This window comes from Pezoporus flaviventris, unplaced genomic scaffold, assembly GCF_033815535.1.
Source record: "Pezoporus flaviventris isolate CSIRO_AGI_PZ_B2104156 unplaced genomic scaffold, CSIRO_AGI_Pfla_v1 ptg000002l, whole genome shotgun sequence".
Taxonomy (NCBI): domain Eukaryota; kingdom Metazoa; phylum Chordata; class Aves; order Psittaciformes; family Psittacidae; genus Pezoporus; species Pezoporus flaviventris.
This window is the reverse complement of record NW_026892550.1, coordinates 60,675,339-60,699,106: the sequence shown is the minus strand read 5'-3', so window position 1 is coordinate 60,699,106 and position 23,768 is coordinate 60,675,339. Positions and strand designations below refer to the sequence as shown.

At 40.6% G+C, this 23,768-nt stretch overlaps 1 long non-coding RNA gene across 1 annotated transcript; it reads left to right on the top strand.

The window, feature by feature from the left end:
- The first annotated feature begins 1,097 nt into the window (after window positions 1-1,097).
- LOC133275584 (uncharacterized) lies at window positions 1,098-23,267 on the top strand. Its single transcript, XR_009745607.1, has 3 exons — window positions 1,098-1,477; window positions 12,236-12,398; window positions 22,613-23,267. It is a non-coding gene; the product is annotated as an uncharacterized LOC133275584 (long non-coding RNA).
- Window positions 23,268-23,768: the final 501 nt, after the last annotated feature.

Below are 23,768 nucleotides of genomic sequence, written 5' to 3'. Positions count from 1 at the left end.
ACTTTTCCTGTTACTCTCCTGTTTTTTTTTCCAGGGCAAAGGTGTAAATGAAAAAGGCATCTGAAATGCCTGGAGGTAGCTGCAGTCTTTCTGTTGCATCTCTTTTCTATTTTTTCTTTTTAAGAAAGAAAAGGAGAGAGAAAATAAAATTGAAGGAATATGTCTATCTACCTTCTGTCTAATACCAAATGTTTGATTTCCCCCTCCCTTCTCTTGTTACATCCAGAGATGGCTGCTGCAAGCATAAAGCACCTTTCCCAGTACATGCAAGATGCTCACAGATTTTCCACAAACTCAGGAGAAACCTCATTTATTTTCTGCTTGTGGTTCACAGGAGCACTTAGCTTTTTAGTGGTTGACACTATATCTATTTTTAGCATCATTTTAACAGCTGTCACTAACAGCTAAGATCTCATCTTGAACGGGGAAGGGAGATTATCTGTTTTATTTAAGAAAATCAAACTACATAATTGTCAGATTGTAAAACATGATTTGGATCTTTATCTGTGAAGAGAAAAAGCTATCTTCTCCCATTGCACCAATTCCATTTAAAAAAAAAAAAAATAAGGGGGACCTACAGTGGGCTTGATAAAAGAACAAATGAGCTTTGCAAGGTTTGGAAATAATGCTGTTCAAAGGCACATTTCCAAATCCATTAAAAGCAGTCCCATTACTGCCTTCTGCAGCTGTGTCGTGATGGGGGAAACCACAAAGAGTCCAGTCGTACTTTTCCAAGTAGGTCAAGAGGAGCAGCACAGACACCTCTGACGGGCAATTCTCTCCCTTCACGTTAGATTTTCTGAGAGGTTAACTCATGTCAGACACATGACACTGAAAGCAGCAGACAGACAAGCGTAAGCCACTCTGTAGCAGATGTCATTTCTGCGCCTAAAGATAGTGGTAAATTTGCCATGGATCATGCATTACAAAACGAGGTAGGACTGAAACTCTGCAAGTGTCAAATTTTACCTCCTCCCATTCTTCATAAAGCCAGGAAATGGTATTAGGGCTGCAGGAGCAATGATGTAGTGTAAAAGCAGCCTACTGTACCTTCTTACTTAGAGGTCATGTGCCCTATTTTGAGAACTGAACCAAAGCGGATGAAGTTTTGAGTCGCTTCCAACTAAGGCAGCTGGGCATTTCCCACTCCTCTCCAGCTCCAGCCCAGGAAAGCAGGCAGTCACATGGCCACATATATTATTCTTTCACCTGGTATTATTCACTGTAGATTTAATTTTTATGCCATTTGGCTCACGTGGCTTTGATTATTCAAGAATTAAAGCTGATCAGGAGGAGCTGCATTTTGGGAAGACACTGGAAAAACATTGGGGATGGCAGATGAGAGTTTACTTTCCCTGTCCAACAGGTGTGAGAATTCCGAGAGAGGAGTCCACAGTCTCACCAGTTAAATGTGTCAGAGCTAGCTTCCCGAGCCATGCTGAAAGCCTTTAGAGTCCTTTGCAAGACCTGGGAAAATGTAAGTAAGCATCTTTTCTATATGCTTGTGTTCTCTGTGATTTATCCATTTAGTCTATTTTTGAACAATTTTATGTTCTAATCATAGATAAATCTTCTAGCTGAGCAACAGAACATACTGCCTTTTAACCTGGATTCTTTCTTTTCTGTCTTTTTTTTTTCTTTTCTTTCTTTCTTTTCTGTTTTTTTTTTTTCTTTTCTTTCTTTCTTTTCTGTTTTTTAATGCTCCTTAATGGCCCATGCTATAACTGTGGTTGAACCGCATCTAAGTATAGTACAATTGCATTTCTAATGCACGTTGGCATTAGCAACCTCTTGCTTGTGTAAAGCTCCAAGACATGCATTTGAAAACACAGATTTCCAACACATTTAAAATCACAGGTTTTTACTGATGATTAGCAGCAACAGTTTCATCCGGTTCAAAATGAAAACATCTCACAAAGAATTACTTGTTGTGAGTAATGGGTCTCATTGACCATGGTATGGCAAATGAAGCACAAGGAATAACGCATAGGCAGTACTTCATATTTTTCGTAGCTTTAATATTGCCATATATATTTATGTTGTTTATAGTCATCTTCTCTTTTGTTTACTACCTGCACTATTACTTGTAAGAAAATGTAGTTTGAAAGAAATGGAACACACACAAAAATTGCCATCGCTACAGAATGCAGGCTTATCTCACTATTAATGAATTCCAAAGAATAAAAGGCAGTGGCAGCTAATTGTATCTTAGTATTTATCTACTGCCTACTGGCATTTTTGCAGTATCAAATAGTAACTCATACCGTAATCTGATTAAAATTTTGTAGTAATTGTAATAGTACTGCACCTATGCCAAAAACCCAGACATAGAGTTTAACAGCAGTAAAAATAAGAGAGCAAATAACACCCTCCAGCACTTAATAAACATACCAAATGCAAATTGGAGGAAATTATTTAATCACTTTATAGGCTAGTTAATTTTGATGATTATTCACAGTTCTAGTCGCGATACTTAGTGCAGAACTAGTTAGTATCCGAATTGTTGTAACACCAAGGTTGTAAGTAGATTTTGAAACTTGCTGTGTAGAGGAAATTACCTTCCTGGTTGAATGAAGGTGCAACTTTCAAGCTCCTACAACAAAAGGAGAATTCTTATGTAATTTTCCAGATTCTTCTATAATCCTGAAATCAGCTGCTCTCAGATATTGTGCAATTAGAGATGGTTTGATATTAACTTGCATTCATTTTAAGACTTGAAAGACCTTTGTTTTCTAAATTTTAAAAAATCTTTATTTCCTGGAAAAGAGAGATTTTGGATGGGCTGTCTTTGAAACATACTGTGAAGAAGAGACTGAAGAGAGCAATGCTATGAAGCTGAGTTAAGAGACTGCTCAAGAAAAGTGTTAATTTAACATGTGCCAAGACAGAAAAGGAGAAAAAATCTATTGATTTTTGTGGAAGTTGCTCTGCTTTCCTAAATAGATTTAGTCTGTTGACTTTTTTTCTTATATCAAATATGTAGGCTGTGGATCATAGGTAGGCTGTGGTCCAGCTCGAGGATCTTATTCAATGTGCCATCTGGGCCCAAGCTGGGCAGTTGATCTCGCATGACGCGGAGCGCTGGTCCTTCTCGGATGCATGTTGATTTGCATAGATTTGGTTAAGAAAGGAATATATTTGCCACAAGGAATCATAAGTTAGTGTTCTGAGAAAGTGTCCTTACTTTGAAGATGATGGTCACACTAGAATTTTTCTGGCCTCGACTGAATGTTTGGTACTGAAAGGTCATACATTCCAAAGTTTTCCCATTTTACTCACCGATTCTTGGTTCACAAGCCAGGAGTGACAAAAATGTTGACACACTGGATGGGTTTGTCTCTGATGACCTAAACACATGGAAATAAACAGTGATTCACAGGTAACAGTAGATACCCTCACCAACCCAGTTGCCTGGCTATGGTTTATTCTCTTTTGGTATGAGTGTAAGTGACAGTCGCTCAGCTTGGTTTCCAAAAATGATTCTGTCTATATCAGTGCTTGTACAATCCTGGCGCCTGCAGCATCCAAGTACCATGCAGACATATTTCTTCCAAGCTCTGGAAAGAGGAAACAGCCTTATCACCATTTTATAGTCAGGGAGTGGAGAAACAAAGAGATTGCAGGATTTATCTCAGGTTCTCTAAGAAGGCTGTGACAAAACTCGGTACTTCCCAAATCACAGTGCGCTGCTTTTCATCACAAGACCAGATTTCAGCCATTGCCTTCCCAAGTTCACTGCTGCATGAGCATGGATTGCGTGTAGTTAAAACACATTTGGTTGTTGTCCGGGGAAGGAAAAAACTCTGTGGTCTGTTTGAGTGTATTCATTATTGAAATGAGTTTAGAAAACCCTTCTTGTCAGGGCTTTTTACCATATGGATTAGCAGCAGCCGCTAAAGATTGACGTTACCTTGCTTGCTGAAGCCTGGTCAGAAGAGTCACATTCCATGAATGTGCAAGAATTTCTGGCATGAATTCTTGGACATGCACATTTACATTTTGGCTTCTGTGCATGCTGTTCATGCACTCACCACTTTGAACTTTGGTTTTCGTGAGTAATTCTGACAATAAAATTCATTCCTTCATATATACATGGAAAGCAAACACAAAAGAGGCAGGAACATGGCCAAATGAAAGTAATTTCAAGTGTTTTTTTTTCTTTCTTTTTTTTTTTTTTGTTCTCAGCTCTGGCTAGACAGTCACAGAGTAGAAATTATGTACCCCTCTCAAGATTTCTAAGGGAAGATCAGCCAGGACTCAAAAGAAATCGTGTTTGTTTAACAGCCAAAGTTGGTCCATGACAGGAATGGTAGATGGTTTAGCAAACAAGAATTTCTCCCAATATGGTTCAGTTATGTCCCCTGCACATGAGTTAAAATTGAAAAAATGAGCCTATCAAAAATCCTTTTTGCTCAACAACTGCACAGAAGACATTGGTTACATTACTCCTAAATGTAAGACGAGGTGCTGATCGTTTTAATCTGCTTCCTTGGTTCTGCTCTAGGGAAAGAACACCAGTCACCGTGATGCTAGCCCTGCAGGTGAGCTTCAATTTTCAACCCCGGGGTGTTACTCTTTTCCATAAGAGGAAAGCATAAGAACAGTGAAAGGAAGCAGAGGATTGTTTAAGGAACTAGAGCTGAATTTGTGGTATTTATACTACTTTTATGTAATAGTAACAATAGTGATTGCAGCACATTTTACACTGTCAGGAGAGAAAGAGTTAGATCTTCTTTTACTGGGAATCAGAAGCAAACGAATAAATAAGCTAGGCAGTACACTCCCTGTCTGTATTTTTTACTTCAGCGCTTATACTGAAGGGTGTCTAGTTCTAAGCAGGTGCTTCCTTCCTTGTAAACCCACTGTGGAAAGCAAATGAATCCCAGGGACTGTCGCTCCTTGTTGATCATCAGTGGGCGTAGATGCAGTAGATGTAAAGGTCTATGACTCACTGAGCGTGCTAAGGTGAAACCAGAAGAGAGTAGATAATTGCACCATTATAAAAAGAATTATCGCAGTTTGATTACAGAAAAAAAATCTTCTAATGGTGCCGTGACTCTAGGGAACTAAAATAGGGGATGGGACCAAAAGTGACAAGTTTATGTCAAGGGATGGCAAAGTGTCACCTTTAATTGATCCATTTTAATCAAATGTGCCAAAAAAATGATTTCTAGGATTGAAGGTACAATGGGTCAAAACAGACTGAAATACTTCCCTGTGCCAGTTCTGATTAAAATGAAATGAAGACAAATCAAAGACACAAATTGACACAGGCAAAAAATTTCTGAATCCAGAGATTACTAGAATGCTTCATAAAAGAGGTTGTGCAACATCCTGCCTTATGTACAAAAAATATACAAAGTTCAAAATCGCCCCATCTAGTTTGATAATCTGTAAATTGAAGAGTGAGATGGATTGCAAGTAATCCAGATTGATATGAGAACTTCAGATACTCAAGGCAGTGAGAAGAAGGCATTTCCTTTCAACAGACAGTGAAGAATAATTTGGTGTCACATAACCCAGAAAACATGTATGTAAAATGCAGAAAGTATTTGGGCAATTAAGAGCAAAAAGCAAATGTGGTATAAATTAATGGGTATCTGTGACCTTTAGAGAGTCCATGAAACTTGGCAGGATGGTTTTCATACCAGTGATGACATTATAAGATGACTACAATTTAGGCTGCAAAGGCAAAATGAAGAAGACAATGAATGAGGGTGTGGAGGACAGTGGTATCTCCTCATTAATGGTGATGCAGCACAGAAGGAAACTCATCCATCCATCCCAGCTGTATCAAAGACTTGAAGCACACCAGCAAAATCCTAACCTTTTCTCTTTCCTTCGGGGTCTTTGTGAGAGTTCTAATAATGGTATCCACTAAGGTGGGTACTTGGGGAGGTACAAGTCTTTGGGAAATCTGACCAACGAAATGGGAGGCTTGGAGCACTCCTTCAGGAGGGCAGAGATGCTGTTTTTACAGGGAACTGAACTGAACTGAACTGAACTGAAAGAAGGCCCCCATATCAATGCCCCCATGTCAGCATTGGTATGCAGGGCTTGGTATCCTGGCTGGGAGAGCAGAGCAATCTCTGCAGTCTTGAGCTGGTCCCTCTCCCTGTGAAGCACCTTCACCTGCAGCAAGTAGAGTCAATGGTGAAATAGAGCTCTAAGCACAGGGTGGATGAGATTTCTGCAGGATGTGACCCAGGACCTCTGCCCTAGGGAGACAGAGAGTTGAAAATAGTAGTGGTCAAAATAGAATAGAAGTGGAACTGCAGAAAGGAGGCAGCAGAAATGTCCTTCATTTCAAGCATCCCTTTGATAATTTCCTATTAGCTCAGTCTGGGTCTGCAGCTTCAGGGGTATAGTTTGGAGGGAAGAGACTGGCAGGAGTTTTTGAGTATCACCTTAGGGATTGTAACACAGGGGAAATCATTCACAGCTCTCAAACTGAAAGTTTATTTCCATGAAGATGGGAAAGGATTGGTGAAGATACATCAATCCTCAGGTGAAAAGGTAATATTATAGGGTTCATGTGAAGTGACAAAGGTGTTTCTTAGAAGGTGCCTTCATAGCCAGCATTTGAGGTTCTCCAATACTATGTCCCAGTGACCTTGGTAGGAAATAAGACATGACACTTCACGCTTGTTATGGACCAGTAGGGAGAGCAGTTCAAAGAAACCTTAGTTGGAGGTGACGGACAAGACAGTCTGTCAAAAACAAAGAAATGTCTCTCCCTTATCCTCCTTCACCTCTGCTTCCCCAGCTCCCTGCACCTCTGTAGTAGCAGAGAGGAGATGGAGGCTGCAGACTTACACTTTACAAATCTGATCCAAATAGCAGCTGTAAATGACAGCATATGCCTTCGAGTGTGTTCAGTTGTTCTATGCAGCAGTGGCCACATAATTATGTCACTTCGGGGCTTGCTAGACTGTAATATTAAATATGATGCTAGTTATTGCTCTGCATTCCTGCTATTTTTACTTGTTGGTTTTAAAGTTAATAATATTCTGACATAGCCTTGGTTCAGGTGAACGGATATCTTCTTTTCTAGGACAGTGGGATTCTGTAAGAAAAGCCAGATTTGTCCACAGCTAATGCCTACTAATTGAAATGAGCACCATTCAAAATGTTGCTCATCACAGGAAAAGCTTGCTCTGACAAAAACATCGATAAAGGCAAATAAAGGCCACTACAAAAGCCAAGTAAAACAAGTTAGGGTACATACATTACAGAAACACGTATCAATTTATTTCACAGGGCATGTTAACTCAGGAGGTACCATGCTTTTTGTCCCTCACCTGGTTTCTGGAGACAAGTTAGCTGTCTCTGCACTGCTCTTGATTATGCAATGCACACATGCAAAGTTTCTTATCTTCCTTATAAAGGCATTCTGTCAAGAGCAAGAAGAGGTAAAAAAAAAAAAGGAAGACTGCTGTCATTTGCATTGTAGGGAAGGGAATGTTTTTAAGCCAACAAGTAACACAGATGGAATAGCTGACCTGAGGCTGAGTAATGCACACTGGTTCTGAAATAAAGCCCAAAGTTTCCAAAAAGAAGCCAAAAACTACACAGAAATCACCTGGGTTTTCCTACAGCTCTTAAGTCTCAAAGCTGACATAGGTGAATATGGGAATTCAGCTGGTTTAGGAGGTAAATAATGACTTGTTAAGAGCTTCAGATTGCAAGAAAGAGGACTCTCACAAAATTCAGACCCCAAGATCCCACTTGACTGAAAGGTATGGACCCTAATTTTTCTGTTGGTTGTATGTCTGATCAGTAAGGGCACAAAATACACATATAGATAAGCAAAAGATATATGTGCCGACATGGCTAGATGCTTACTTTACTATATATATGCATGCATTTGCAATATATTTATGCAGACACGCAACCAAACATGGAGATAAATGTGGGTATAGAAAATCAGACCCAATGTATGTGTTTTAGATATTTTTTTTACTTTGGTTTCAATATGCCATCAGGCATGGTAGTGCTTAACATGTCATAGCATAGATTAGCAATAGAAAAAATAGTTATTTTGATTATTATGAGTGTTTTTCTTTTCTGTAACTGACTTCAACTTTGTTGCACATCTTTCCATGTTTGGCAAAAGCCTAGTGTATCTATATAAATAAAATGCTAAATACTGTTTTTCAATATTTTAAACAATACATTTCCTCAGTGTACCCTCTTTAAAAGAAGTATTTGTTTATTTGAGAGGCAGTTTCAATAGCATGTGGCAGATTATTTTAATAAAACAGAGCGAGATCAATATCATGAAAGCAGGATTAAGTATCTTTAAGAAGATGCTTGCATACTAACCCTTTGTATGTGACTTTATATTTTGAGGTAGAGAGAGAAAGAAATGAGAATCATAGAATATGATTCCCTGGTTCACTTGTATTCAGGAAGGTAAAGATTGCTTGAAATATGTATGATGAAGCTGGTTTCTTCATAGGATAAGGTAGAAGAGATTACTCACTGAGCCCAGGAAAGCAGTCTTTCTGAAGGAGACAACCAAAACGCTGACAGGTGATGTAAACAGATTATATTTCTTGGAGATTAAAGCAAGCTTTCTGACATATGAAAGACCCTATTAAAAATTGGACTGTGCTCACTGTCATCTGTGGACAATATTGATTGCTGAGCTGTTTACTTGTGAAAGGAAGTCTTTCTAGTCAAATGATGCAGTTTTAGGAAAGAGAATGACCTCTGCAGGAGGAGAGGGAATACAATTATAAATCATACCAAATGTGATTGAAACTTTCCCACAGGCAAGAAAGAAAAACAAATTAAAGCGAATATTGTATTAAAGGAGTTTCAGTGGATGCCTTGGAGAGCTCTGATTTTCATGTAAATGCTCATTTAGACTGAGGTTTACTGCCTCCTCAGAATAATGGAGACAAAAAGAAAAGCATGTTTAATTGGAAAGGGAGGGAATGCCAAAGAAATAGATGAATTGCAATTCACTTTCTAGATTTTTGCCTCCAGATCTAGTGGCTATGATATCTCACTGTCTTAAATTGTACAAAGGAAAACAGTAATTGAACTTCAGTCCATATAATTTGTGAAATCTTGCCTTTTTTTCTTTATCAGGTCTTCTAGATTATTGCAGCTTTAGATAATTTCTCCATAGGTCCTTTTGCACGTCCTTGTGGGAATTGCCTAGTGATTGACAGCTTTGATCTGGAAATTGTTGCAGCTAAACTGCTACAATTCGTATGGAGAGAACTGCCAAATAATTTGACAGATGCCAAGAAATGACGTATGCGGATCTGTCAGCCAGACTTTCTTAGAGGAACCATCCTTTGAGTTTTGCTGCATGGGTATGTTTTATACTCGTGGCTACAAAGAGCTGACAGCACCCATGCTCTGCAAAAGTGGGCTTTGGGGATAGGTGACGGCTGCTGTCAGTAAATCCCAACAAAATGATCATCAGAAATCAGAAATTAAGGATTTTGTGATCATGGCAGGAGCTCACAGGAAAATAGTTTCATGACTGAAAGAGTGTGAAATTGATGTAAAATGTTTTCTGAAACAAGATTTTTAATAAGAAACCCAAAAGTAAATAAGATAATTTTAACTAAGCTCAGGATGAGCCTAAGAGAAGTCAAATGTATTGTACTTATGCATTTTTTTCCCCTTTTTTCGTTTGCAACAAAAATTACTCCAGAAGTTACAGTATTAAGATTTAACCCAACAGTAAGAATCAACACAATTATAAATGTCGTTGTATCATGTAGGCTATCAGGCAACTGAAGCGACACATGTTCAAACCTAACTGAGTAAACATATTTTATTTGCATTCAAGCTAATGCCTTGAAACTGAAGTTAACCTCCCAGGGCTAAAATCAGGGCAGGTGCAAGGCCATTTCCCTCATCTACCAAACTGAGATGTCAACTGTGAAGCCTGAACTATTTCATTCTTAAACCTCTCCTTGTATTTGTCTATGTGCGTGGGGATTTAACGCAGTGGGATATTGAAAATCTCATCAAGTTCAACAGAATAAACGTTAAAAAGAGCTTTCATCATTAAGTGTTTTCATACTCTATAATGTACAAAGTTACGTGACCATATTTTAAGGAGGCTTTAACTAGGAAAAAAACGTCCTAATGCCTAAAGCTGGCAATGTGCTAATTAAGATACACAGAAGAAAAGTTAAGCAAGTAACTTTAAAGAGGGAGGGAAGCAAGGATGCCATGCCATGCAGAAATACATGACGATTCAGCCACTGAGCCCAATCACTGGGGAGGAGAAATGAATAAACAGGAAGAGGCAGTAAAGAAGTCATTTAATTGTGGGCTAGAGAGGAAAAGTACCTCCCATGAGATTTATTCTGGACGGCTGAATGTGTGTGCTTATGGGAGCAGGGGACATGTAACTAGGAGCTCTTTAGGTCATGCCTGTGCTGGAGTAAGTTAGAGCCCTAGTCAGCCCAAATGGTGAGATGATGAAGCAGTGGGGGAAACTAAGCATATTCATCAACATTTTAATAATATTTCCTGCCACTTTATTCTTCTCATAACTTTTTAAACTACCTTTCTGTCTTGACAAATTCCTTCTTTAAACCAGCCCATGACAGACTTTTCTCAGATGTCCAACTGAAAGTGAAGATACACTAGAAAGTCTGGAGCACAGGGAGCCTCAGTTGAGCATTGCACTGCAGAGCTGGCTCTTATTCTAGCTCTGCCAAGGAGTCCCATTAAGACATTGTGAAGTTGCTGAAACCATTTTTTTCACAGGTTATTCCTAATTTTTCATTCCTTATTTTACAGACACTTGACCGTGGCTTCTGGTTTTCAGATGTATGAGCAGCTCTGTAACCAATGAGCTCTGAATGCCTGAAACATTATGTAGTGGTAAACACTCTGAGAAAAACAAACATGTGATTTAGAACAGGCACCAAGAATAGTAGAACCTTTGGACCTACATCTCCCCAGATTTTAGATTGCTGTTTTAAAGTATCGTTAATAGTATCACCTCCTTTAACAGCATGTTGTGTAAATGAAATCATGGATGCTTGTAAAGCATCAGGACTGGTAGTGATGATCACCTTGTCTTTTCTAACTTGTTCTGTCTTTGTGCTCTCTCTCTGTCAGTGTTGGCCTCTTGATCTCTCCCTACTTGGCTGGTCCAAGCCTGATACTAAGGTCACAGTTGCTGTCATGGGCTCCTTGCTCCTTTCTCTGTACCTCCTATTTCCCCTTTCCAGCCTTCCCATCCATGGCTTGCTTATTCTGGTTCCTTCAGCACCAGTCCCTGGGCTCCTGTCCCATACTCAACCCTTCCTGTGCCCCAGCCACTGCCCACCTGTTTTCCATCCCTGGCACATAGTGTCATACTCCACTTGGTGTTCCTGTTCTGCAGCAAACACAGTGCAAGTGACAGCAACCCTCTGGCTGCTAGTTTGACCAGACTTTCATCCCCTTGGCAGCAGGGACTGGTGTGTAGGTCAGCACATGCCTTACTCGTGCCTGAGTCCTGTCCTGGCACACAGCTCTCTCCAAAAAAGTGGAGAGAGGTTCAGACATGCTCTATGGGCCTGGCATCCTCACAGAGAGTACTTCTTAAAGGCTAGCAGGTCCACATTGAGCGGATTCAATCACAGTTTTTTGGAAGGCTCATCCTTTAACCTAATGTGGGTGGACCTCCACAGAAACTGCACAGAGAAGCTGTTCTTTGGCACAGCTTCTTGTTCTTGCTCCAGAGTTACGGGAGGGCACTAATTTTTTCAGCAGAAGGCTTGTTCCTGAGTCTGCTCCTTAGAAGCTCTTGAGCTAATTCCACTGAAATTTGTGTTTCAAATCAAAACCAAAGAAATAAATTCACTCAGTATGGAAATGTTTTGTAATGTTTGGAAATGCTATGCACAACTGGAAGTGAGCTCTTTAAGGTGGTTGGCAGCCTTACTAATATGCAAAACTACTGCCTGTGCTGATGCTGGCAGTGCAGGTAGGAGTCACATACGTAAATGCACCCAAACTGGGGGTGTTACAGATATAAGCTGAACAAGGAGCTGCATTTTGTCATTTGAAGCTTTGGAAAGTTTGGGAAATAAGCAAAATTTACTTACATGGGATCCTGAGGTGCTGACAAGACTTTAAAGTTAGTCCTGCCTTGAGAAGGAGGCTGGGCTAGATCAGCTCCCAGAGTCCCTTCCAATCAAATTTTTTTCTATCATTTATATTTTCAGCATATAAACTTCCAAGTGTTTTATTTTCTTGCTTTCAGGATGGTTCTATTTCCTAATAATGGACTGCTACTGTCTGTTCAGAAAGTTGCTTTTGAAGACCAGCTGTGACACACATTTTTAATCGATTGACCTTGGCTAAGAGGATTGAGAAACTTAAGGAAAGAAAAACATTCTCCTGTCACCTGCAAAACCTTACTATACGTAAGTTATGGTTATTTGTGGACTACCTTTGACACCAAATTGTTTAACCGTGCTGTGCATTCTTCCCATGATTTAAACTGCTCTGTATGAAGAGCGAATACCTCATGATTCTAGTGAGAAAAGAAATCACAACAGTAATATTCTGCCATTTCTAAAAACTACAGTGAACCCTAATAAATAACAGGCTCAGGCTCAAAGCAATAAACATGCCAGTGTATGGAAATCGTATTTTTTATAGATATAAAAGTAAACTGTGATTTAGTGTTTCATACCTTCACTGTATAAGTAACATCCTACCAGCAGTCATCCACAATAAACAATTACATTATTTCAAATTCATGCAGTGTTTAGTGTTGAGGAAGCAATGTATTTAAGAATAGTCAGGCTGAAAATCTGTTCACAAAAAAGATTTTTCAAGTATCTCTATTCCTCACATATACAAATATGTATGTATTTGTTTCATGTTTAGAATCACTTAGCTGCTAAAGAAGTCAAGTACTAACATGCCCTCAGCTCTGCCAGCAAAATACTAGCAAAATGGAGGCTATAGGTGTGTTGTGACTCCCTCATAAGGAGTGTATGGAAAAGTAAGAGAATGCAGACTGTAACTGTCTGCTGCAAATCTCTGAATACACCCTGAAAAACTAAAGCACGCAAAAAATGTCTGGTTGCTAGTACAACTGGTTGCACAACATTGACTCCCCTTTGGTCTTGCAGACCTCAGATCTGTTGACCTGGACAATCTCTTTTAGTCTGAGTAGAGAAGTTACGAAAAGCACTTTCCAGTAAAAGCCTGAGACTAAGGAGGGATTTGCTTAGCGCACTTCTTTAGGTTTTTTAAAGCATGTGTCTATGTACTCAGAAAATCCTGCAAAAAATTTTACTGAATAGTCTTTTGGGAACATATGAATATCTGGACAAAGGGTCTTGTCCACAACATTCAAAATTGCATGGAATAGAGTCATAGACTAGAATCATAGAATAGTTTGGGTTGTAAGAGACCTTCAAAAGTTATCTAGTCCAATCCCCCTGATCCCAAGCATCTAACCCCAAACCAGCCAGGTGTTACAGAGCTTTTCTGATTTGCCCAGTGATGAACATACTCATTTTCTTCCTGCCTGCTTCTGCACATTTCAGGCAGGGAGGTATGGTGCAGTAGACTGTACCACAGAATTAGTACTTCCAGGGCAGAATCAGTGACAACAAAATGTACATGGTATTTCCTAAATATGTTCCCAGTCAAGCTGTAATGAGGCTTCTTAGTGAGCAACAATTAGGTCTGATTGTGTTGGGAATCAGAGCAGATAAGTTATTAGTGAAGCAGTTATATTAGGGGAATCAAATGATTTTTTTTTTCACAATACTCTGTTTTCCTGGGCAGGATTTTTTCTTTCTCTTCACACACAGTGAATAAAGAAACGACATGGTTTCCTGTGTGCTCATAAAGATATACTATGGGGTAATAAACCTGAATAATATTCATTTCCATTTGTTATAATAATTGTAATAAATCTGCAACGCATAGATGAAAGCAGCTGTACTAGCCTTACATCTCACAAAAGATAAAAAAGCTTCTAGAAAGGACAGAATGGAGTGTTTATTGTGCCTTCTTAATTTTAAGTACATTTAAAAGAATTGCCATTTCCTTCTGTTGCCTCATTTACAAGCACCAAGTTAGGTGGTAATTATAAGATAATTCAGTAACACTCTAAAATAATGATTCAGCTAATTAATGCTGAATTACAGAGGCGGTCCTACACAGATACTTATAACACCCCCATTAACACTGACAGAGTTCATCATGATTATTCGAGCAAGCACTAAAGGAACTGAATGTGATTAGGCCAGTTCTTGAAAATGTCTACTTTTTTTTTTTTTTTTTATAAAACTGTGGCCTTTTATAGATTTCTCTGTAGTACAGGTGTCTTAGGGAGGAAATGGGGCATAGGAACCTTCCTCCTACATGCAGCAGTCACTGTGCACGGTTGTCACGGGGTCTCTAGAGCCTAAATTGAAATATCACACTGGCCACTGAAATCATGACCACAAAAGGGTGTAGTCATTTGTTTAGGAGCTGTGGACAGGGGCATGTTACTAACTACCCTATCTTTGAATTTCACTGATGCTAATGTAGGGCTGAGGACAGGAAGGGATTCTTGCTCAAGGTCAGCAGAGAGGGTTTGTTGCCGCAGCATCTAGGGGCCAGCATCCTTCTTTTTTATTTTTCCCATTTCCTCTGGAAAGTCAAAGTTATTCTGGATTAGTCTTGTGTTTGCTGGAGCTTTATATTTTGTAAGTGCTGTCACATTTGTCTGTGCTGCATTTGTGCCTTGTGTTAAATAGAGAAGGGGCAATATGGAGGCTTTTAAAATAAACTCCACATTTATTTATTTCTTTTAGAATGTGCAAGAAGATTACAAAAAGAGTAGGTTTAGTTGTTTTATTTATATAGAGAGACACACAGGTCAGGGTAACGTTAACATATCATGAGAATTTCGAGACAGCATGTTCACTTGTCCCAAGAAATCTTTGTTGTCTTCACTACCTGCAAGCTAATGGCATTGTTTTGAATGAAGTACAACTCGTTGGTGACAGAGATGACTCTGGTAATTACATGAATCTACCCACTTATGCTAGCTGCCTGGGCATCAGAACCCTGTGTGCTCTCTTACACAGGCAATATTTACAAGACTTTTATAAAGTCACAGCATTTTTCTTCCATAAAGATCTGCACACCCAAATGTTAAATATGTGCTTGAGAAGAAAGAAGTTAGAAATTGTATATAATATACTACAGAGCCATTGGGAAATTGAATAGAGACTCATCCAATTAAGGGGCCTTGGCACATACTTTTTGCCCCAGACTTGTGATTTTTATTTCTAAGTGGGAGTTCTGCAGAGGCTAATGTGTGAAAAATCCCATGGTGAAGCACACAGGGCCCCGTGCATCACTGCTGCGCTCAAACCCTGGCTTCCGCTCCGGGTGGTGGAGAGCAGGCTCTTAACGGAGGAAGGCCAGAAGCAGCACAGCATGAGATGGCAGCGGAGCTGCTTGAGCCTCATGGTTCTGGCTGCGAGATGGGAATAGTCTGGCGATGGTCCTTGCATCCCCACAGGGGGCAATGGGTGATGGATCTGTGTTCTGGCACTGTGTCTGCAGCCCAATGATCTCCAGCTGTCGTAGATGGCAGCCGGCTGTGTTATAGCTGGTTCAAAGCTGGGCTTTATGGTTTCTTTGGGTTACCAAACGCCTTTTCATTCTGGCCAGAAGAACTTAAAATATGCAATACTATGGATACAGACGCAAATTGAGACTTGGCAAAACAGCATTGCTTTCACTTATGTAAGGGCTGAATTTGCCTCCCAGTGTTTTAGTGGCCAGTTACTTTCCCTCTCTCCAGTTTAAAAGTTTTGCTTTTGCTGTCCCAGGCAGCTAGAAGTACCTCTAAAGCACATTCATCCAAGCCCGTCAGAATCAGTAAGAGTTGGAATGGGTTCAGTTGGGAAATGGTGGGATTACAATCAGGGTACGGAACTCAGAGGACTGAGGCTCTGCTTCTGACTGTGCTGCAGACTGTGAAGGAATAACCCAATTTTTCAACTCTCTCACTTGTCTATCTGTAAAAAAGGGATGGTAATCTTTTATTCATCTATTTTACCTATTCAGACTAGAATATATACTGAAATACAAGCAACAATAGCAGAATATTAAGCAAATGGGCCTGGGAGGGTAGAAGAGACAGAGGTGGATAGAGAGAACCAAAACAAGTATCATGAGAAAGAGAGTAGAAATCACAATTGCAGTTGGCTCAGTGAAAATCCCTGCTTAGAAACACAGCTGAGGGCAGGTTTTGGGTAGCTCTTTTTTTTTTTTTTCCCCTTGCCTGCCAAAGTGCGGGGGGAGTGGGGAGGAGCCGACTCCTTTCCAAGAGCTGGAAGTACAGTGCTTCTGTGGGCTGTTGGTGGGAGATGCTTTGCTAAAGGGGAAAAGACTGGGCGTACATAGGGTAGTCCTCGTGTGACACCCAAATATCCAAGGTGGCTGAAGTCTTAGAAATGCCTCTGGAAATTCACCGAGTGCTTACTAATTGCCCAAGAAAGGGATAAATTTATTCCCTGATGAATGAACTGTGGTCAGCCAAGGAAGAATTTTAGAGATCATGTATCTGTTGTAGAGACTAGTGAAAGAGGGGAAGAAATGGGCCAATCTGGCCCATGTAAAGATAAACAGTGATTAGAGAAAGGAAACAATCCAAGGAACAAGCTGAATTTGGCAAGAGTACATCAACACTATGTTTTCCAACCCTGCAAGTGTACAGCCCCTAGGCAAGACCAATTCCAGTGGAAAGCTTCAGCCAACAAACTGCAAACACTTGAAAAAACTGATGATAGGCTCTTTGGGAGCCTCTCTGGGAGGAAGATTCTTGTCTGGCAAAGTGACTTGCATACTTCTGGCACTAAACAAACCATGTCTAACTATGGTGCTTTGTGGTCACCCATTGCCTCACTATTTTTGTGCCTCCTTCCCTTAACCCACCCTACGTGCACAGTGCCTGTGGTGGAGAAGGCAGCTCTCCCCAGCTTGCTGACAGAAGGCAGAGACTTAAATTTGGACTTGAGGAAGGATTCTTGATGAAATCCAGAATCATGAACCAAAGCCCTCTCTTGGCATTAGTCATACAAGTTAGGACCGCCTAGCATCGCTGCTGCAGCAAGGCTTGAGCGTGATTTTGGGACTCTGACAGCAACCCACACCACAGAAGCGGCACCCCATCTCCCTAGTGCTCCCAGATTCAGCAGCCACTGCTTCCCACAGTCACACTGGCTGCCCCCACTGGGCACTGCAGGCAGAAGCCACTTGTCTTGCAGTGCTTGTCTTGCAGTGCTTGTCTTGCAGCACACCTCTGCCACCAGCTACACTGGACAAAGCAGCCTCCCTCTGCCTTCCCCCAGCAGCTATGCAGGCATGAGTCCCAACTCCTGCTCCCCACGTGGAGGTCGGTTCTTTCCTTTCAGCTGGGGAAGAAAGCCAGTCTCTTTGGGTGTCACTCCTCCTTAATGAGGAAGGCTTGAGCATCCCGTGATTTATGGAGCTGGGATCTCCAGCCTTGGCTGGCCAGCTGGCTGCAGGGCTGCAGCAAGATCTGGGGGAGGTTTTATGCCCCAGGGCCATTCCTGAAGCAACATAGTGCACAGACGAAGATGTCCAATGTCAGTGAGGTTGTTTCTGAAGCCTGGTGTTTATGTCATTCCTGAATGGGAAGGAAACCCTAATTTCCCTTGATGTCTTTTCTCAGAGAACTTTTTAAATGTGAAATGTATGTAATTGGGCTGTCAGGGGAGCTGGTGCAAAGCTTGTGTGAGATTTAGGAGTGAGATGTCAGCATGACTGAAAGATCGTTCATGTGATTGTGCAGAAATAGCATTTAAAGGACAATGAGGCAGGGATATGGGGATACAGATATTTGAGACGGTCCTGCTCTGTGCTCCTGTGGGGCAGTGAATGATTTGCCCAAGATTTCACAGGAAGTCTATGATTGATTAGGTAACTTGCTAGGTTTGAGGCTGCCTTACTGGTACCTCCCAGATGATAATATTTTTGTCATGGTATCAGCCATACACACTTACGTTTGCTGTGAATGTAACATGATTTCTATCTTTGGATATACATATGTTAAAAAATTGAAACCTGACAAAGCTCATCAGTCCGGTTCCCAGTGCAGAAAGGTGATGTGACCTTCCAGGGCCGCACATGTCAGCGGAGAGACAGAAGCAGGCAAAGCACAGCGTGGGAGCAATGTGGTACCATCATATCTATGAAACAAGACCTCCCCATCAGGCAGCTTTCTCTCTTCCCGTTGTGTATTAAGGTGTTTCTTTCCTATCTATGTGAGGTTCCCATTGTAGGCCAACCTTTTTGATGAACAGCTCATGCTGCTGTTGAGCCAGGGCTGGGCCCTCACTATCTGCGTTTGAAAACCATTAAATGTGTGACCATCTTAGCAAATTGACCATTGTATAGATCCTGAACACCTCCTTAGACCAGCACTCAAGTCTGGCTGGCACTGCCTGCTTTTGTCATGTTTAAAGATCTTGTGCCTCTATGCTGTTACATGCTTTTTATAGATTCACTGGGAACTCTAAAGCGGTCACTTGCAGCTCACTGTGATTTACCCTGTTTTCTGCTATGCAAAACTGTTTGTCAGTGGAGCCGCGATTTCAGGAGGATGTTTGCACAGAAATATAATGAGGCTTGGCTGGTCCTCGGGAGTGGGAGCGATTTTGAATGCCTGCTGACCTCGCGGGGAATCTGGGCTGCGCTCAGGCAGAAACCACTGAGCTGGAAACAAAAACCTGGAGAAACTAAAGCAGGCTCTCCATCTTCTGCTCTGAGTTAGTAAAGGGGTATTTTATCCAAAAGTCTGCAGCAAACAGAATAAGATACATTCATAGCTTGGGTTTTTTTACATTATTTTTAACAGTAATAATACAGCTTCTTTACATGGGTCTGTGCTTTTTGGTGTGTTCAGGTAAACTGTTCACTTCCAAATTAGTTGGCCCTCTCTTTGATTCTGTCCTGATGAATAGCTTTGAGCTTGCTCTTTCTCCTGGGTGTGGGGCCTGAGGGTAAGGTCCCTGCACAGGATCTGCAAAGTAGGGGGATGCTTTTACACTCTTGAAACTACAGAGAAAAAGATGTATTTCTTTTAGAGTCAGGTTTATTATCTCCCATTCTGTAAACAGCTCTATAGTGGTTACTTTCTGATTTCCACTGTTGCACAATGTATACAATTACAGGAAAAATATATGCAGGGGCTGTGTTTGAATAAGAAGCAGGACAAACCTATGTTTTTTGTCCAATAGCACTTTTTTCTGGCCCTTTAAGAATCCACTATCTTGTGGTAATAAATCGCATTTTGCACTACAAAGATACAGAGGCTTGAACAAAAAGGCTATGGGTTACAGAATTGTTCCTCACAGGGTTGCTCTGCCCTCTTTCCAACATTTTCTCTCCTCTAGAAAATGGAAGGTTTGCTTATACTTAAAATAAAAAAATAAAAAGAGAAGAGTTGCCCTTGGCCAGAGATCAGTCATGGAAAATTTCAGCCCCATCAGAGAACGTTTTGGAAGCGTATGAGGCTGTAAGCAGATGATCTGATCCTGATGCCACTTAGCTCACAGCTGTTTTACTCCTCTTTAACAGCAGTGACTGCCATGGATTTACCCATGATTTGCCGGTATAAGCTGGGATGAGAATTGGGCTGTGGGTTATAACTCTGTCTGCTCAGCAGCCTCTGCACTAGCAGTTCCTAATGGCAAAAGAGACAGTGAAAGATGCTATTAGAGTCCTTGTTCTCCTGAGTAGTGGTAGTGAATGTGGCTATTTATATGCTTAAGGCTGCAAGACCAAAACCTGCCTAGCTGTGCTATGAATAGTGAGAGGTGAACCTGAAAAGATAAAGTGCCTTAATTCACATGGAAATCCTAGCTTTCAGGTGTTTATCTTGACCAGGTGTATTTGGCCCACCACATGCATTTTGGTTTGGTATTTTAGCACTTCAGGCACTCAGCTGAATCACTACGAAGGGCAAATATCAATTAGAATAATGTTAAGCTGCTCTGCCTAAATCATCCATCTCTTCTTACAAGATTTTTACAAAGATTGAAGGCTCTTGCGGAAGTTGGTGTTTGGAGTACACTGATCATTGGGATAACTGTGTTCAATTTACCAACACTCCTAAGACCACCTTTGTTTGGTTGGCTCTCCGTGGCTGTGCCTGTGCTGGTTTTGCAGGTAGCAGTGTCTTGTGCTTCTCTGCTGGTGGGTGCAGTTTTCTCTCCTGCCCAGAAGAGCATGGAGAGCTGTTTGTGCAAGGAGAGAGGCGCAACTGCCTGTCTCTTGTAGGAGAGATTAGACTGTCACGATCTTATTCTCCGGGAGCAAAGAAAATAAGATAAATAGTTTGGTGAAGCTGATTTATTTTTTTTTAATAATCATATATCCTCTTCAACCTCTTAAGAATACAGCTGTGCTTATTTCAAATTACTTTCAGTACAGCATTGAAAATGACATGTCTGGTTGTATGTCTACTTCTCATGAATACTCTGAGGAAAAAAGTGTCTTTAAGATTGCTGCTCCAATACTTGTCTTACTTTCCCCTGCACATCTGCTAGAGCAGCTGTTGGAGACAGGACATTGGGTGAGACATAGTTTTGGTGTCACTTGCTAAAACTGTATGCCTCAATTTTTGTATGTGCAGTGCCTACCACTGGTGTCCAACATCATCTGATCCTCTTCTCAGTCAACCTGTGCTATACAGTACTTTCATGTTATTTGAACTACAGAATTAAGTTCTAGTCTAGTGTTTCATATACTCTGAAAAGTACTCCCTGTCAACAGCTCTGGGGCACTTGTGCTGCAATTTGGGCCGATACTGGCTCCACCTGTTGTTGCTTTCCCCCATTAGTTATGTAGGTGCAAGTAGACTTTGAGACACCTCCTTCTGTTATAAATAAAACTTGAGATGAAAGACTACTGTGTAACCGTAGAACATATTCAATTTATACCACTCCAGGACCTGGGGAGCCGAATTGGACAGCTTCATGGATGACTTCCAGCCTGCAGAAGATGTTACTTTTATCATGCAATTAAATAGGGCTGAATATGTTTGTTAAAAACATGGGAAAAAAGTTGTTGGTAACTAAGGAAGCAGGACTACTTACTTAGTGTCCCTAGTCACGAGTTATACTCAGTGTTTCTTAAAAAAATATCCTGACATCAGGAGATGGTTGTTTTATTATTAATTTCGCCAGTGTCCTACTTGAAGTGGGTGTTCGATCTGATTTTTGGTCATCAAAATAAACCCCAAAGTCAACAGAAAAATGCAGGCCATGATGAAAAGGTAGAACTTCTTAAGATTTTGTAGCTGATAGATGTTGTCTGAAAGTATTAATAATCTTAAATTCTTAAATCGTTAGCAACAAATCTCTTAGCTCTAGCAGACTTGTCAGGATTCTACTGATTGTTGCTGGTGAATTAAATCTTGGTAATTGCTGTGCAGATGTCATATGTAACAAACATTTAGTGACATGTCAAAGAAGGCATTTTTTCTTGTTCTTTTCCCATGAAATCCCTTCAAAGAGTCATCCCTGGGTCTTGCAGATTTTGATCCTGGAAAGTCTCAGGGAGACAACTTCATTTACAAGGCTGGGTTTGGAGTGTGTGCAGATACCTGCAGATTCATCAAGAGTCAAGGAGTAGAACTTCTTTTCAATGACATCCTAGGGCCAGGACTTCCATCCATTAATTATGTGAAAGAGGACTTCCTTTAGTCAAAGCTGCCAATTTTTAATGTAATTGAATGTCACCTTATCCTCATATGACTAGGGAAGAAAAGCAGAATCTCTTGCTCAACATCTATTTGTTTTATGACCTTACATATTTTTGTGTCACTCAGGGCTTTGTGTGTCCAATAAAAGCAGGCAAAGGCTGTATTTACCAGAATTTGAGCTAGAGGTACCAGGAACTAAATTTGTCTTCTGCTTTTTTGGCTTATGGAAAACCTTAAAACTGAATAGTTGCAACTGGTGCTCTCTCAGGTAAAGGACAGGGTCTCATGTATAAGGAGGTGCTGTGGCTCTCTAGGTCTGGCTGCTGGTGATCATCAAGCAAGAGACCCTTTTTCCGCAGCATCTTTTAGCTTTTTCTGTGCTGGTCAGACAGAAAATCAGTGAATAAGGACCATCTTTATTAGCAATATTCAGTATATAACTTTCCTACTCAAGGACTTAAAAAACCTTTGTAAAAATAAGAAAAGATGGGCTGAGCAATCTTACTGTTGTTGTGTCATATTTGATCCACTATTTTCTTCTTTCTTTTGGGAAATTAAATGAGTGAAAATAAATGTTAGGAAGTACACAAAATAAGCTTACATTTGTAAATAAACATGAAGAAAATATGTTGCTTTAGGCCAGTTTTATAAAGCTGAATCTGACAGTTTCAATTCAGTAAATACTGATAAGCAGACAGAAAACCCCTTTCTTTCAAAACTTGGGCACTGAATCCAGGTGTCACATTTTTCATGGTAGCTGGCCAGTTAAATATATTTCAGCATAATCTTATAGAGGAATTTGACTGCAGATAGGATGATTAGAACTCCTCAAGTTGCCTTATGAATTCTACTTTTTGATTTTAGAATAACTCTGTCGTACAGGATGATGAACTGCCAGTCACACAGGAAAAGAAAATCAGACAGACATTTCTTTTCTGGAAAGATTAAACTCTCTAGAGGCTGGTAAAAACAAAGAAAATCAAGTACATCATCTTTCATATTCACATCAACCCATCTATTGTGGAAAACATCAGAAATCAGCGTTTTCTCATTCAGCTGAAATATTATTTCTGTGCTATTTCTAGACTGAAGAGACAAATGTCGACGAAGTGAACACGTTTAATAATCACCCAAAGGAAAGAGAAAGACACTGAAAAATCCAAAGCGCAATCCTGCTTTTTGTCAGCCACCACTGCTGCTTCCAGAGATGGCCGCTGGGAAGAGCAAATGCTGGTTCCTGGGAGTCACAGAGCTATGACATTTCACCAGTAGCTGTCTCCTTGTCTCTCTCAAGTGATTTTGTATGTTTGCGTGGCTTTTTTTCCTGCTTCTTTTGTGACAAAGTGCGTATGGAGAAGGACTAGACACAGATGTCTAGGAACTGAGTGGAAGGAGGTCAACTTGTGTTGCTCCCATGCCATTTAACAAAAAGCAGAAAAAACATCAGTTAAACACAGGTGACAGAGGGGGTAGGTGATTGCTTGTGCTGACAGGCGGGTGGTAACTGCCCGTGTGTGATTGTGTGGTCTGATGGCTTTCCCAGAACAAGCTTTTCTTTGGTGGGCCACAGGCCCTTTTCTGCAGTGGTGCACATGCTCTGTGACTCCTGTTGAAAGCAGCATGCACAGTTGAAATGAGGTGCAAAAAGCTTAATCATTTGATCTTTACCATTATCCAGTGATGATTTAACTGCTCCTGAGTAAACACTAATACTTCAAAGAATGCTTGTGTTAATTTGGCCTTGGAAAAAAAGACATGTAAGATGCGTGACCTCTGCTGAGGCATCTTTTGATGTCCTACATTAATACTAGATTTGATGGCTGTTCTTTTTTCTGTCTCAAAGGAGGTCCTCAGCAATGTTTTTTCTGCCTGCCCGCTGGCTCAGTTTCTTACTTGGGCTGATGGTTGTGAAGTGATATGCATTAGAGAGCAAAGCAGAGCCACTTTTTGTAATGCTATGAATGAGACAGAGTAAAGTGTAGTAAAGCGTAGAAGAGAAATCAGTTATATATTCACAGGTATATGTCACAAGTTGTGC